Genomic DNA, 12,306 nt, shown 5'->3' on the forward strand with positions numbered 1-12,306 from the left:
CATACCATCATAGTATAAAACATAGTATAACTTTAACAGTTTTATAAACTTTAAATGTTTCACCACTTTATAACTTAATGTTTTTTTAAAACATCCAAATTTTNTTTTTTTTTTTTTTTTTTTTTTTTTTTTGGTTTTTCCGAGACAGGGTTTCTCTGTATAGCCCTGGCTGTCCTGGAACTCACTCTGTAGACCAGGCTAGCCTCAAACTCAGAAATCTGCCTGCCTCTGCCTCCCAAGTGCTGGGATTAAAGGTGTGCACCACCACCGCCCGGCTACATCCAAATTTTCTTAAGTATTGGTTCCTATAAAATCAAAAACATGTTAAATACTTTGCTATTCTAAATGTGATGGGCAATATGTAGAAAACAAAAATCTAAGCAAAGAATAAAACAAACCACACATTATAAAAAGCTGAGTCTTATACCTAGAACTTACCATCTTCTGAGTTCCAAAGTACTTGAGTAGTAGTTCCTCTTCTCTGTCTCTGTCATTTGCAACACATACTTTGTCTCATAGGGTTATGCTGGTTCTGTACCACACCTGCCACTGTCCATGCTGGTCATCCCACAGATCTACTATCCCCAAAATGGGGATTCTCCACTGAACTAAATGTTGCACCTTCATCAATGGCTTTACCTAGACTTTATTCAGGAAATCTGATGCTGTCGCCTAGCACTATAGCTCTCTTTCTCTCAAGGACCCCTTTCAGTCCAGGTTTCTTTACTGCTACTAAGGCCACCCCTTTCCCAGTGTTCTCTTCTGGCATATCTAAAAGACATCACACAGTTCCAAATCTCATGTGCTCCCCATGGCCTCTCCATGCCTTCAAAGCCAATATTAGGTGGGTCTCTTTATTGTTTTAAACACTTCACTTATACATTACATTTTGATTCCTTCTGTATTCCTCCACACCTCCTACTCTACTCCTTCTACTCCCCACCTCCCACTTCCATATTCTCCCAGACCCAATCCTCCTGTTTCTATTTACTAAATAGTAGACCATTTTATAAATTGCCAAGTTCAGTTTCCAGCTCGGGTTGCAACCTTGTTGCTCTGAACCACTGCTTTTATAGCTTAATCCTGAAAAAACACCTTCAGAAGTAAATTGAACACCAGTGGTGCTAATCTTTAATTGACAGTATGCTGAAATAGAGGTTGATAAAATAATTTCTCACCGATTATGAAAAGCAAACTAAAAAATAGCTTTCCAAATATTTCCAACATCACCTTCTATCCACATTCTGGTATCTATGCCACATATTCTTCCCCCCCCCCCAAAGACTGCTGATCTATTCTTTTCTATGACTGGTGTTGGGAGCTTAGAGCTCCAAAAATCCAAAGAAAGATTCATCCAACAGATATGCAAGCCATAACAGACACACATACAAATATAAAAATCAAACAGATGAATTTCTGAAACATTTTTATTAGATATTTTCTTTATTTACATTCCAAATGCTATACTTTTCCTAGTTTCCTCTCTGAAAATTCCCTCCCCACTCCCCCCTCTCCCTGCTCCCCAACCCACCCACTCCTGCTTCCTGACCCTGGAATCCCCCTATACTGGGGCATTCTCTGAAACTTTTAAATTTTCATCAATACATGAAAGTAATCAAAATGGTTGAATACAATTAAAAGAATTCAAGTGATCAAAAATCTCAAAGTCAAGTTAAACTGATGAAGTAAAGAAATCAATTGAAGGCTTAGATGAGACATTCAGTGGAGACAGAGATCCTGAAAGAAATCTTGAAGTCTTAATAATATAAACCTCAATAAATTAAATAAAATAATGGAAAATATAATCAGTAGACTAGATCATGTAGTAAGAATATCAGAGAAAATGACCAGCTTGACAAATTACTACATTCATCGAGAAATATCAAGAAACACATAAGCAGTCATGATTTAAACATTTTATTACATTTAATCAATTGTAGACACATGACATCAACATTTTTGAGGGGTAGGATTTATTTGGCTTACACTTTCACATCATAGTTCATCATAGGCTCATCAGATTTTATTGACAAATCATATAATAAATGTGGAGCAATGTTTATACAACATTGAGAAAAGAAATTCTTAGAATAAGGGCTATAATACCATGTCATGATTACAAGCAGACAAGACAGAGAACTCAGCATTTGAATATTAGAAGACTATTCTTTACACAGTGCATAATAAAATTATGCCTACAAACCCTTCTTCCCTAAAGGGCTTCTGGTAGTAGTGCTTATCACAGCAGAAGGAAGCAATATAGGGATATCTAATCTCTCTACATTTTTGTTGTACTCTAAAATCAGGTCTTCAGGATACTTCCTCTAGTCCATCCATGCTAAAGTGTTCAGTCTTCTAAGCATTACTAACTCTAAAACTGACTTCTTCAGTTTAAGTCCTATGATGCCATTTCTAATCCCTGGATGCTGCTTAGTTTATTCAATATCATACTACTAGAATACACTCACACACATAGTAACTCATTTTTTTTCTCTCTTACTCATACTTTTCCATAGCAAACTGTAAGACTTGATGAAAATGTCCTCTTAAAGAGGCCAAGAGAACACACCTTCACAGAACTAGAATGGTGGCTATCAGTTTAAATTCCTGTTCATTCATCTCAAAAACTCCTTAGTCTTAACAGGCAATTATAATTCATTTCTTACTCCATTTCCTTCTTAGTCTCTGATAGTTATATCTAGTCTTTATCTTCTCTCCTCTAAAACATCAAACACCTCTTTCTCATTTTCAGTTGATGATTTTACTTGATTTTGTCAGTTTCTCCAGAATCCCACAGATAACCACCTTACTGCCTGTGTCTATGAACATGCACTCTTATTTAAATAGAAACACCTTCTCTTTATTTAAAGGTCTTCCAGAATTCTTTTCTTCTTGTACCATCATGCTTGTAATAAGCCCATTATGAGTCCATGAATATTATATGATTAAACATAGTTTTGGCAGTTGGAGTCATATATGAGTTCATATTGCAGAAACTAAAATATGATAATCTTTAAAACTTTTAATTGTTTAGTAAGAAAATATATCTCCTTAAAACCTGACAATAAAGTGGAATATAAAGCTGATAATTATAGATAAAATGTTCCCTGATCTCCTAAATTTAATGTCACTTCTATGTAAATTAAGAATGTTATTTTTTTAATTCATCAGGCAGAACTTTACATATTATGTGAGACTTCACATTTCTGAGCAGGTAAGTAGAAATGGAAAGGAAAACCAATTGAAGTCATAAAAGTCCAGGTAATGAAAAACTGCTGATAGCCTATTTTTTTCTCCTCTCTTTGTCAATTTGTTTGGGATATTGGCTTTATGGCTGATTTATACTTTTTGCCTTCCCATAGAAAAGATATATTGAATTCTACTTCAAATGAGACCTTATTTAGAATTATGTAGGTAAGAGATCTTACTGAGTTAGAGGTGGCACTTATTCCAATAGGACAGAGATACATTTAAGGAGATGGCCATTTAAAGGCAAAAGGAAAGTCTTAGAGAGCAACATGAGTTGATCAAGACAGAGATAGATATTAGTCAGCTGAAATCTGAAGAATACCCAAAGTTACTGACAAAACTCAGTCATCCAAAACAAAGCAGGACAAAGCTCTATGGCACAGCAGTGAGTAGCATGGATTTGCTGGCATAATCATTTTTAATTTAGGGCCTCAAGAACTATAATATAACAGACTCTCGTTTTAACCTTCCCAGGTTGTGAGAAGCTCTGTTAAAGACAGCCTAAGGAACACAAGTGGCCTTGTATCAGTGTATAAAAATAAGCACATAATTCACATTTCTTCATGTTTACTACTACTGTCTTATTCTAATATGTTTACATATACTTGATAATTTATGAAAAACAACTTTCAATTTTTAAGGATATATTATACATGTACCTTAAACACATTAATATATTTAAATAATCATTGTTTTAAAATTTTACTTATGTATATACCTGTTTGTGTGAATGAATATATGCCATATGTATGAGGGTGTCTATAGAAGCCTGAAGGGAGTTTTAGATTCCTTGGCCTGGGAGTTATGTGTTCTTGCTGAAGAACACAATACACTTTTAAAAAATGGATCAATATCTTCAGACAGACCCTAAATTAAGCACAAATTATGGTTCTGCTATAAGGAATAATACAGTGAAGTTTTCTTATGTTCAGCAAGAAGGTAAAAAAAAAATTTTGAAATTAGGTGGTTGCCTATGGTAGAAAGTGATAGTTTCTATTGAAAGTAATTAAAGTCAGAAGGTTGAAATCCTGGTGGTGATATAGAGTAGAAAAATGCTTGTTATATATCACTATGTGTATTTTCTTCATATTTTTTGTTCTTTCAGATCTAATTTTATAGAATGTTTGAGAGCTTTATTATTCCTTTTATTATTTCTACACTATTTTCTACTCCTGAGTGTTTTGAAATGTAAACTGTACTGTACATAGATGAGTTAAAATTATTATTCTAACATGGAGAACTACTTTAAGACACCACAATAGTTCAATGTGAAGGCATTTTTGAATTCCAAAAGAATAATTAATCTTTACAACTATTTTTTCCTATTCACTTGTTATACAAACTGAAATATTTCCCTTGTGATATATTTTGACCACAAATATTAGGCTTGCTTAGTAAGTATTTATTTGATTTATATTCTATAGAGAAATTTTGATCCAACAACATGGCTGTTCTGGTTAGGGATCACATCCAAAGATCTTTTAGGTCTGTGTGATGGGTCTGGAATGCAGACAGGCTATAGACTTTAATCCCTTTGGGTAGAATATGGACACACCCTTAGTACCCACTTTTCATCACAAACAATGTAGGTAATGTTAGTTAGTAGAAAGAAGCAACCATACGTGAAAGTGATTTATAATTGAGGGGCAGACAATGTGATGAATCAGAGAAAGGTTTGACAGACTGAGTTAGAGATAGGATATACTCAACTCTCTTGCCAAAGGACAGGAAAGAGGGGCAACTACATAGAGCAGTGCAGGGAGGAAATGTCGCTCAGTTCTGCTAAGTTCATTTGAGTGCAGAGCAGTTTGATTGAGTGGAGCTCAGTGCAGTTCCATGTAGTCAGTGCAGTTCAGTTCTTGGAATTCAGAGGACATTTTACTAAGCAGAGCAATTTAGTTGGAAGCCAGGAGAATCTAGTTTGAATCAGTTAGCTTGGAAAGGAGTTTGAATCAGAACAACTGAGTTGAACCAGCCAGCCAGAGATCAGAACAAGGTAGTAACAGTGATCTTATTCATCAGTTAGCCTCTGAGATGACAATTACATCTGCAGAATAAAAGTTACTTTTACAAAATTATACTATTAAGACATTTAATGTTTATTTAATATATTTTTTGTTAGTGAATTATGTGCCTGAGAATGATCTTGAACTTTTTATCTTCCTGCCTCTATTTCCCATGTACCAGGATTATAAGACAATACTACAATTCCCAGTGTTTGTAGTGCTAGGTACTGAATCCAGAGCTTTGTGCATTGTAGGCAAGAACTCTCCAAACTAAACTACATTGTCAGCCTTAGAGATAAAAAGTATTATGTTACCATCACATATATAATTAAATATAATTATCTGTAATTAGTGAACATTTTTAATAGTTTTTTCATGGTAAAATCACTATCTATTCATCATGTAAACAATGTACTTTTATTAATATTACACATACCTTATGCAAATAATCTTATACCATTTCACAGTTTGTTTGGTTGGTTTTTTATATTATTACGCTCTAAGGTTCTTTGTATATCTTACAACTTCCCTCATGTAGTCAGTAGAATTTTTTTCAGTAAGTACTTTCAGAGGAGCAAAGGATTATGAATATCATGGCTAAACTTTACACATTTTTTTATCACTTGAATGAAAGATACATCACAATGAATGAACTCAAAATACCAGCTATAATGGTTATTAATTGATTTGATTGTAAATGTGAAATTAAATTCAGCAATTAATTTGAGTAAAAGATCCCTCTTTTATGTTGTTTCATTAGAAAACCCACTCTTATTTATTGGTGACTGTTTCTCCATTTAGCATGCAAAACTGCAAAATTCTGAAATGAGTCTGAAGTACAGATGAAAAATAACGGAACATTTAATGATTCTATTGGTGCCCTACTTCATTTGTGAACTCTATTTATAGAGGAAAGGACATCTTTTAAAGAATAACATTCTAGTTAAAGGTAGCCAACCAACCCACCTATATTATTTCTTTAATTATTTCCATGAAGCAAAGAGTACCAACTTGTATTCCATAGTATGCATTTCATTCAACAGAAATTCACAAGTAGTTGTGGATCAGATCCTAACTACTGTGCAACATGGAGAAAAAGGAAATAAAAGATATTCCACATTCTGGAGAAACTCACTCTCCAGGGTAAGAGGTAGACATGGTAACAGCTCCTGACAGACTAGTATATTTAGAATAGCAAAACTAACATATTGTGAAGGAGGATAAATGGAAAAATTCTAAGACATTATTTTTGAAATTATAACTACATCTTTCAGTTCATAATATTGTGTAATAATTAGAGACACAGATCATTTGGCTTCTCTGTGAATGGCATACACATCTAATTGTTAAATTACCTTTTTTTCTATCTTTAACTGCAGAACATTGCTGGAAAATCCTGGCCTTTGACTGGAATAAAAATGACATTCTACTGTGTTAAAGACAGATGGTCTGGTCCTCTGCAATCCATGCAATCTATCTAAATATATCTTTATTCTCAGTGTCTATGCACACTGCTGGTTTATGGTCCTTGGTTGGAATGTTAGCCAAGTCATTTTGTTCAAAAAAGGAACTGCGTAGGCTAAAGCTTGGATGAGCTCACTTGAAATTACTTTCTATTTTAAGTCTCTAAGCAACTGTGCTTTGGGAATCATAATATAAGATGGCTTTGTCTTTGGCTATAGCTTGTATAAGTTTTACATGAAGATAATAAAGAAGATTTTTTAGACAATAGTCAGAAAGGATATTTTAAAAATCTGTGAAAAAAATCTGAGATTGCAGTTACCTTTCATTAATCATCATATAAAATACATTGTTATGTTTCTGCTACTCTTAAAGAAGAAAGTGTCTATCATTTATAATACTATTTCTATTTATACATATCACTTTATATATATCATTTTATTATAGATAAACTAAATCTTAATTATAGTGTACTGTCAAAGATCTTATAGTAAATAATATCAAAACTATTGTAATATGAAAACTTTAATGTCTTGAGGTTTTGTTTTTGGTGACATGAAACATACTGAATAGCTGATAATTAATATTCATAATTACTGTTATCATTGATCATGGTTACATTGTTTCAAGAAACCATAATCAATAGATCAAACTTCCATCTTATCCTGATGTACTTTATAAAATAAAATTAAACCCTGATTTTCTTCCTCTTATCTATATCTCCCACACATATAGTTCTTTGAGCAGACACACTTGTGTCTTAAAGAATTTATATAAGCTTAGATATCAGATTCTATCTATCTATCACCAATAATCTATAAATATTCATTTAGAGATATTGTATATCTCACCTTAATTTTCCCAATGTATGTTCAGTAAGTATACAGAGTTAACTAATTCTGAGAGTAATGACAACTCAATGAACTGTATCTTCATACCATATATTTATAATATTCATATCTCTAGAATCAATCTCTCTCCTTATTAAGATTCAGAAATTGAGTTCCAATTTTGATGAGACACTCTCTAACAACCTTACACTTGGGAAGGCTGACATTTTTAGGATTAAATATTATCACGAGAATAAGGACACATGCTCCAATATATTCATAGCAGCCTTATCTATAATAGCCAGAAGCTGGAAATAACCCAGATGTCCCTCAGTAGAGAAATAGATACAGAAAATGTGGAACATTTACACAGTGGAGTACTACTCAGCTATTAAAAACAATGAATTTATGAAATTCTTGGGCAAATGGATATATCTGGAGGATATTATCCTTAGTGAGGTAACCCAATCACAAAAGAAGTCACTAGATATGCACTCACTGATAAGTGAATATTAGCCCAGAAACTTAGAATACCTAAGACACAATTTGCAAAACACAAGAAAAACCAAGAAGAAGGAAGACCAATATGTGGATACTTCATTCCTCCTTAGAATAGGGAACAAAATACCCATGAAAGGAGTTACAGAGCCAAAGTTTGGAACTAAGATGAAAGGATGGACTATCCAGAGACTACTTCACCCATGGATCCATCCCATCATCAGCCACCAAACCCAGACACTATTGCATATGCCAGCAAGATTTTGCTGAAGGGACACTAATATAGCTATCTCGTATGAGGCTATGCCAGTGCCTGGCAAATACAGAAGTGGATGCTCACAGTTATATATAGGATGGAACACAGGGCCCCCAATGCAGGAGCCAGATAAAAAACCCAAGGTGCTGGAGGGGCCTGCAACCCTATAGATGGAACAACAATATGAACTAACCAGTACCCCCCAGAGCTCGTGTCTCTAGCTGCATATGTAGCAGAAGATGGCCTAGTCGGCCATCATTAGGAAGAGAGGCCCCTAGATCTTGCAAACATTATATGCCCCAATAAAGGAGAATTCCAGGGCCAAGAAGAGGGAGTGGGTGGGTAGGGAAGCAGGAGTGCTTATAGGGAACTTTCTGGATAACATTTGAAATGTAAATAAAAAAAATATCTAACAAAAAATATTATCACCAGTATTATAAATGAAATCACTTTCTGTGTATTTATTTGAAAGGATAGCTCTTTGAGAAACTATAAAATTGAGAAATATCTTGAAAACTATAGACTGATGTTCTTTCTGGTACTTTTCTTCACTTTACATTATACTTTTTTATGAACACAAGATTAAGAGCACATGCTCAAATGTACCCAGTACCAAAAGTCAATTTCTTATGCTTAACTTGGGAGAGATCAGTACATATTTTAGTTTTAAATATTTTCTAATATCCAAGAAAATGTTAGTTTCAATCCATATTCACCTAGCCAGCAACTATGTGCTTCTTCCAAACCTAACCCTGACAGGTTGCTACTACAGTAGCAGCAGTCTATCTATAAAGGTGTGTGCTGAGTGACAAAATGGGAGAAGCAGTAAGTTTGAGATGTAATTGAATAAGCAAATATAGGGACAAATAATTTAAATAGCTAAAGTAATAAGTCATAAATTTTGCTCTACAGTTTAAATAGAGAATATGAACAACATCATTTTCTGTTGGCCTAAACAGTGAATGAAGTGCACGCACCTTGTGGTAATCGGGAATGTATTCCTAGAAGATTAGGTTTTCAAAAAATGAACACATTACTTCAAGTGAAATCTTAGAGGAGCCAAGAATTCAAGTATATGTGATAGTATAAGCAAATTGCACAGAGAGAGAGAGAGAGAGAGAGAGAGAGAGAGAGAGAGAAAGAGAGAGAGAGGAGAGAGAGAGGTGCACACACGTGCACACACACACACACACACACACACACACATATATATATATATATATATATATATATATATATATATATGCAATGTTTTCAATAGAGGGAATGAATGGCTTATTTGGTAAGAGCAAGTATACACAGAGCAATAGTAAAGGATTACACTGCAAGACTGAGCTATAGAATTATATTGTGAAGAATCATGACTACTGAGATAAAATTCTAGTAGAAAAATGATTGTGAGCTGTGTAGACAGCTTAGTGGGTTCAAATATATCATGTGTAAGCATGAGGACCTGAGCTCACAAACTCTGCACACATATAAACTAGATCTGTGACCACATGCTTACAGGAGGGTCAGTAGGGTGTGTTGGCCTACTATTCTAGTTAAAACAAATGAACTTCAGGTTTAGTGAGATACTTCTGAGACAAGTGAATAAGCACACAATAACCAAGCAACACACCTGATGAACTCTGTGTTTCTCAAATATTTCTCACTGTTCTTTAGCTTTGTGATAATCTGTGACTGTTATTATAATATAAAAAGACATAATACAGACAATGTTTAATAAGAATTTTGATAAGATTTGAAAATTCAACTGAGAAGAAAAATATATCTGTGTAATCATTGTTCTTAACACTGAACACCCATAAACATAGGGAATACTAAGTTTATACAAATAGACTACAATTTTAAAAAAATTAAACTCAGGCATGCACAGCTTACCCTCAGCAGAACTGGATCAGGGCAGTAAAGCTCGGATTTAAGGGTGTGCAGACACCCTGGAGAATGACAGAGGTTGCTGCAAGTTGGCTGTGACTGCCCATCATAGATCAGCTATGCCTCATCCAAACAAGATCACCAAGACCTGTATTCTTTGTGGTTTTGAACAAATTATTTAGCCAGATTGAGCTTCAATTTTCCCAGCTTTAAAGTAGAAATTGTTGCAGTAAATCTCCTCCCAAATATGCCCTGGCAGTGAAAACACAACACAGTTAATATGATTACATGCTGTGCACCTAGACTGGGCAGATCTACCACTACACTACCATCTTCCACAGCTTATGAGACCCTTTAGAACTTGCTGTTTCTCTAGGTCATGTGCTTCTCCTTCACTTTTCTTCATCTTTGTCTTCCTCTTCCTCTGCATCCTCTCCCTCCTCTATTTTCTCCTTCTTCTCTCTCTCCCTTCTGCTCCACCTTCCCTTTTATCTGACCAATCATCATCTCTCCTATATTTTACAAATTACGGTGGGAAGCAGGTTTACAGGAAATCACCTCAGTGCTGACTCATTCCTAGTTCACAACCCCTCACAGGAGAACAGATTTAACATCAAATATAATTAGCCCCAAGGCTATCCATAACAGGAACTAATTATTCATATCTACTGGGCTGTTCATGAGCTAGGTAGAAGACCAGGACTATATGTCATATTCCCCCATTAATGTTCAAGAAGATGTCAGACCCTGCATGCCAATGCTAAGGCAGATCTGAGAAGCCTATTGAAAAGAAGAAAAGCAATAGCAAGCTAATCTGAGAAACAGGCAGAAGAGCCTGAAAGAAAAGCAGGAAAGATATAACATCAGGTTGAAGAATGCACTCATCTGTAAAACCAAAGAGTTCGTTTTGCTCCAAAAAATGAGATGCAAGAGTGGACAGGCTCAATGCCCCAGTGTAGGGGAATGACAGGACAAGAAAGTGGGAATGGGTGGGTTGGTGAACAGAGGGAGGGGGAGGGGATAGGGGTTTTTGGAGGGGAAACCAGGAAAGGGGATAACATTTGAAATGTAAATAAAGAAAATATCTAATAAAAATATGAGAGTGGACTGTTGAACCAATTCCTCTCAATGTCAAAACAGGAAAAAGTGACATAGGCCACGAGTCATTATTAAAATAGAAAGCGGAGGAGAGGCTGGAAAACTACAGGAAAAAATTTCACATAAAAAAAAAAACAAAATGAAGCAAAGGCCACTGAGCAGTTTCAGATGCAACTGAGAGTAAGCTAGACAAAATGAGGCTTGAAGGAGAACTGAAAAGAAGTCAGCAGGTTTGCCAGCAGCTGGATGTCTAGAATATTCAGGTTCCCAGGGAGGTGTGGGTACTGCATGAGGCCTGAAGAGGAAAATGAGGAAGAGGAAGAGGAAAAAGAAGAACATGATGAAAGTGAGTGCCCAAGTAAAGATTTGAGTGTGCTAGGAAAACTACAGATCCTCATTGGCTACTTACTAGAAGAATATTGCATTCGGTGTGGGACAGCCTATTAAGATAAAGAAGACTTACCTTTGAATTGCCCAGCACAATCCTCTATGGTTCATGATTGTGATTGTACTCAATAAAGACCCTATTTGGCAGCACAAGAGAAATGCATTCCTGAGACCTGCTACAAGGATGAAATTTGAAAACTGATGATTTGTATATGCTCTGCCCAGGGAGTGGCACTATTAGAAGGTGTGGCCCTGTTGGAGTAGGTGTGGCCTTGTTAGAGTAGGTGTCGCCCAGTTGGAGTAGGCATGGAACTGTGGGTGTGGGATATCAGATCCTCACCCTAGCTGGCTGGAAGCCAGTATTCTGCTAGCAGCCTTCAGATGAAGATGTAGAACTCTCAGCTCCTGCATCATACCAGTCTGGATGTTACCATACTCCTGCCTTGATGATAACAGACTGAACCTCGGAACCTCTAAGGCAGGCCCAATTAAATGTTGTCCTTATTTTTTTAAAAAAAGTAAACTCAAAATAAATCATAGACAAAATGCTAATAGAAATTCCTGATCTAGAACATAATATATAAGAAATCAGTTAAAAAAAACTGATTTACATATCACACAAAATAAAAGGCAGTAAATAAAA

The 12,306-nt window shown here is 35.2% G+C and overlaps 1 pseudogene; it reads left to right on the forward strand.

The window, feature by feature from the left end:
- Positions 1-9,113: 9,113 nt before the first annotated feature.
- Positions 9,114-11,795, forward strand: LOC110314327 (annotated as a pseudogene).
- The last annotated feature ends 511 nt before the right edge of the window (positions 11,796-12,306 follow it).

The sequence above is a fragment of the Mus pahari genome, chromosome X (genome assembly GCF_900095145.1).
Source record: "Mus pahari chromosome X, PAHARI_EIJ_v1.1, whole genome shotgun sequence".
NCBI classification, from domain to species: domain Eukaryota; kingdom Metazoa; phylum Chordata; class Mammalia; order Rodentia; family Muridae; genus Mus; species Mus pahari.